Source organism: Triticum urartu, chromosome 6, assembly GCF_003073215.2.
Source record: "Triticum urartu cultivar G1812 chromosome 6, Tu2.1, whole genome shotgun sequence".
Lineage (NCBI taxonomy): Eukaryota > Viridiplantae > Streptophyta > Magnoliopsida > Poales > Poaceae > Triticum > Triticum urartu.
The window spans coordinates 469,087,842-469,093,736 of record NC_053027.1 but is presented as its reverse complement, the minus strand read 5'-3'; positions in this window follow the sequence as shown (position 1 = coordinate 469,093,736).

Here is a 5,895-nt window from a genome sequence, read left to right as displayed (position 1 = left end):
TGATAATATAACAACATGGAACAATAAAAAAAATCATAGATATGTTGGAGACGTATCAGCATCCCCAAGCTTTTTGATGTGGAATGTTGCCTAACATGTCATATCATATTCTTTTCTTTATAGCATGGACATTTGGACTTTTATATTGTTCAAAGCAATAGTCTAGTTTTGACATGATAACTTAAATACTCAAGCATATCAACAAGCAACCATGTCTTTCAAAATATCAATGCTAAAATAAGCTATCCCTAGCCCATCATGCTCAATCATTGATCCATTCATGAAACACACTCGCATATTAACTACAACCAATGCTCAAGTATGATCATATTGCCTCCTAGTTGGTGCTTTTGTAAGAGAAGATGGAGACTCAAAATAAAAATTGCATAAAGTAAAAGAAAGGCCCTTCGTAGAGGGAAGTAGGGATTTGTAGAGGTGCCAGAGCTCAAAGCGAAAAAACTTAGAGATAAAAAACATTTTGGGAGGTGTATCCTCCCCACCAACGAAAACGACTTAGAGTTCCCAGCACTTTCCATGCTAGATATATCATAGGCAGTTCCCAAACAGATAATAAAGTTTATTCCTTTTTCAACCACACTTTCACTTTCCATGGCTAGATGTATCCACAGTTGCCCTCCATACAACACTTTCCAAGGAATTTACTATTTGACAACATAAACTAAATTCATTTTTCATTTCGGGATTGGGCATCCCTAATACCTTTGCCTTACTCTCGTGCAATGACAAGTGAATAAACACTCATCGTGAGAATAACACATCTAGCATGGAAAGTATTAGCCACCCATCACCGCTCCGCGAGCGAAACGAACACACGAAAGAGAAGTTCATTTTGAAAATTAGAGATGACACATACAAATTTGCTTAGAACAGCAAAAGAATACTGCATATAGGTAGATATAGTGGACTCATGTGGCAAAACCGGTTAAAGGTTTTTGGATGCACAAGTAGTGATCATACTTAGTGCATAATGAAGGCTAGCAAAAGATTGAGAAGCAACCAACCAAGAAACGAATAATCTCATAAGTGAGCATTAAGCATAATTAACACCGAATAATGCACCACAAGTATGATATAATTTCATTACACAATTACTAACTTTCGTGCTTGTATAGGGAATCACAAACCTTAACACCAATATTCTTACTAAAGCATAATTACTCATCAAGATGACTCACATACCACATCATCATATGTCAAAACTATTACTAAGAATCAAGCTTATTTTGTCCAATGATCTTCATGAAAGTTGTTATTATATCCTTCTTGGATATCTATCACTTTGGAACTAATTTTCATATGTTGCTTTTGACAAGCTCAAACAAATATAAGTGAAGATCATGAGCATAATTATTATTTCTCTCAAAATAATTTAAGTGAAGAAAGAGAGAATTTCTTGAAAATTTTACTAACTCTCAAATAAATCTAAGTGAATCAGGAGAGCATTTCTTTAAAAATACTAAAGCACACCGTGCTCAAAAAGATATAAGTGAAGCACTAGAGCAAGTCAATAGCTCATAAAAATTTTATGTGAAGCATAGAGAGTAATTCTTAACAAGTCATGACATAATTTTGGCTCTCCCAAATAGGTGTGTCCAGCAAGGAATCAAGACTCAAAACACAAAATAAAAGAAGCAAAGACTCATATCATACAAGACGCTCCAAGCAAAACACATAGTATATGACGAATAAAAATATAGCTTTGAGTAAAATATCGATGGTCGTTAGAAGAAAGAGGGGATGCCACTCAGGGGCATCCCCAAGCTTAGTTGCTTGCTCTCTTTTGGATAATAGCTTGGGATGCCGGGGCATCCCCAAGCTGAGGCTCTTGTAAGTGCATCTAGTGCCACCCCTAGTTGGTTTTGGAGTATTGACGATAAACCTGGTTGAGGGACTAATGTGTTTGTGAGAATTGCAGGATAACACAGGTAGAAGTCCCTCATTGATTCGGTTTTCCTACCAGAGATGACCCCTAAAAATGTATGAAGACATTGAAGTCAAAGGTGGTATGTGAAGACATTCACATTGAAGACTATGACAAGAGAAGACATTGTGTGAAGACTGTGGAGCGCGAAGACTTAGATGTTTTGTCGTTCTTTTTCTTCTTTGTTGAGTCATAGGAACCACCATACTGTTAAGTGGGGTCCAAGAGAACCAGTCAGAATGACTGAAGTGATGCTTAACCAGAATCCTATGTCTTCGAGCAAAGACAATGAGACCAATCTTATCCAGAGTTGGATAAGTCAGCTTTGCTTGTAGCCCAAGTAAAGTTGTCGTGTGTGTTTGAAATCTGACCATTGGAACACGTGTCAGTTCCTTAGTCACCAAGGGTCATTTCGGACAAATCAGGTCGGGTTGCCTAGTGGCTATAAATAGCCCACCCCCTACAATCATAAACGGTTGGCTGCTCAGAGTTAGTGTACGGCTTTTGTCGTTTGAGAGCAACCCACTTCGAAGCCTTTGAGAGAGAATTCCTTGCGAGGATAAAGCCCTAGCCACCCAGAGCCAAAGAGTGTTAGGCATCACTGAAGTCTTCCTGTCTGTGTGATCTGAAGACTTATTACACTTGAGGACTGTGAATCCTCCAGCCGGTTAAGCGTCGCGTTCTGAGCATCCAAGAGTCATTGTGGATCGCCGGTGAATGAAGTCTATGAAGGTTTGGGAGTCTACCTTGAAGACTTACTAGAGTGATCGGGCGAGGACTAGGTGTCCTTAGCTCAAGGGGAATAAGGTGAAGACACGGTCTTCTGAGTTGAATCTCAGCCTCCCTAACCAGGCGTACAGTTGTCACAGCAACTGGAACTGGTCCAACAAATCGTTGTCTTCGACGAGTCACTGGTTTCGTCCTTCCCATTCCTTTACTTACTGTTGGCCCTGGTGAAGTCATTGTATGATTGCATTATCTTTTGTCTTCACTGAGTAACTATTTGTTCTGATTGGCTTCACAGTATCTTCCTACCTGATCTATACTGCCTAGCTGCTATTAGTCTTTGTGCTTTCTCTTCATTGAATACTTGACTATGGCTTGCTTAGTGTAGTCTACCTTTCGCTACATGGTAATAGGTTTATTTCTATCATTTGTCTTCGAAACTTCCATGTTTTGAAGACTTTCATAAAAATTGCCTATTCACCCCCCTCTAGTCGATCACTAGCACTTTCAATTGGTATCAGAGCAAGGTACTCCCTTGTTCTGTGTGATTCGGTTTAACCACCTGGAGTTTTAGCTATGTCGACTACAGGGATAATCAAAGTCTCCGCTGCGTGCCCAGTCTTCGATGGAACTGAATATCCCTACTGGAAGAATAAGATGCGCATGCATCTTGAAGCCATTGATGTCGACCTATGGTATGTCGTCAAGAATGGCGTTCCCAAGGATGGTGAAGGTGTCACCGCTGCTGATGTCAAGAAGTTCGTTCAACTGGACTCCACTGCCAAGAACATCATCTGTGGTCATCTGACCAAAGGACAGTATGGCCGTGTGAGTGCTTTGGAAACATCTAAGCTAGTCTGGGGCTGGCTCTCCAAGGTCAACGAAGGCGTATCAACCCAGAGAGATCAGAGAATCAGTGTCCTTCGCAACCGCTTCAACCGCTTCAAGAGAAATGACAATGAGAATGTCCAGCTCACATTTGATCGACTCACTGACATCACAAATGAGCTTCAAGCCCTCGGTGCTACTGAGATCACCAAGCATGAAGTCGTCAAGACACTCCTGAGATCACTTGACAGCTCGTTTGACACCCTAGCCCTGATGATTCAAGAACGTCCTGACTTCAAGATACTCGATCCGTCTGACATACTTGAGAGGCTCAACACACATGAGTTTCAGCTTTCTGAGAAAAGAGACATCTACGGTCCCAACTATGGGCGAACTCGTGCCTTGAAGGCAAAAGATGTCTCCTCATCTGAAGAAGAATCTGACAACAGTTCTGATGATCCTGAAGACATTGGAAAGGAGCTTGCTATGCTTGTGAAGAAGTTTCAAAAATTCACCAAGAAGAAAGGCTTCAGAAAGTCTTCACGATCAAGCTCAAGGAATGATGAAGCTTCTTCTCATGACTACAAGAAGAGAACATGCCACAAGTGCAAGAAACTTGGCCACTACATCTCTGAGTGTGCGCAGTGGGACAATGAGAACAAGAAGAAAAACAAGAGCAAGGAGTATGATTCTGATGACAAGAAGAAGAAGAAATACTCAAAGTCTTCTTCCAAGTCTTCCTCAAAGTCTTCATCACACAAGAAGAGCTCATCTGGCAAGGCTCGTGCGTTTGTTGGCAAGGAAATGGATTCAGAGGAGGAGTCCACTTCGGAGGAGGCGGAGGTGGAGTCTGAGGAGGAGTCCGATTCTGGCGTTGCAAGTCTGGCTATAGCCTACGTTGCCAAGTCCATCTTCAACACTAAAGACAATGACTCCGTCACCAATGCCGATGCTAATGACAAGGACAACTCCACTCCCACCTACTGCTTCATGGAACACGGTGCCAAGGTAAACTCACACGCCACTCACTATCAAACATCAAGTGAAGATGACTCTGATTGTGGTTCCAAACCCAGCTACAAAACACTTGCTAAAATTGCAACTGAACAACAGAAAGCTATGGAACATATTCAAAAACTATTAGACAAAAGCGATGACCTGTTAGATACTGAAATGACTCGACCTCAGTCCTTAATTGAAGACATAAAAAATCTTCATGTTAAGTATGAGGAACTTGAAAGTCGTCATGAAACGCTCTCAACAACTCATGAAAAGCTTTCCTATGATTATCTTCAAAGGAAGCAAGATCTTGAGAAATTGAGAGCTGCTCATGAAGATCTTCAAAAGGAAAACGAGTCACTTCGCGGCAAACAGATCAGTTCCACTCAGGAAGGATTTGAACCACCATGTCTTAAATGCATTGAGCATGATAACGCTACTTCTGTTGCTGAATGTTCTACTGCTGCTACTGTTGCAATATCTTCAAATGCTGATGTGGTAACTAACCCCTCTGCTGAGGATGCCACTGCTATTGCTGATGAGAATGCTAGGTTGAAGACATTGCTTGAAACAGGGATGTTCAAAAGTCTCAAAGGGCATCAGACATTATGTGATGTTCTCAAAAGGCAGATCCTGAACCGAAACCCTAGGAAAGAGGGTGTTGGGTTCGAGAGGAAAATGAATGCTGATGGCTCTTACTGGAAACCTGAGCAGTACCCCAAAACCACATGGGTTGCTGCAAAGGAACCTTTAGCGGATCCATCCACCCTATCTGGCTTCACTTGTGCTAATCCCATTGTTATTGATGAATCCTTTGATGCAAACTATAAACTATTTAAGAATCAGAATGGTGAAGTGTTTGCGAGGTATATTGGTACTAACTGCAGGAATGGGCCGCCTATGAAGAAAGTCTGGGTGCCGAAAAGATGTTTGGATAATCTTCCTGTGAATGTTGTCATGACACCACACATGAAGAAGACAAACCCCAAACCACAGGCTTCATACGGTCCAAAGGCTTCATACAGACAGAGGACTCACCTGAGTCGCACTAACGCAAATGTTTTGCAGGGAAACCTTACTCAGGCCTATCAATATGAGCGTGTTTCGTCAAACCGCCATGTTCATAAGACCAAGAACTACTCTGCTTATTCTTATGAGTACTATTGTCCACCTGCAAGACTTTTTGCTACGGTTCTAAAGCCAAAGTTCTCAGATGCTGCACTTAGACTCATTGCTTCGAAGCCACCCTTGAAGATGTGGGTGGCTAAGAAAGCTTAACTCTCTTTTTGCAGGGAAAGGTCTCCAGACGAAAACCAAAATCGTCTAAAGCTATTGCTGGTGACCTTAAACATCTTGTAGGGCGCAAGATCAAATGCCCAAATGGTCTTATTATGTATTTT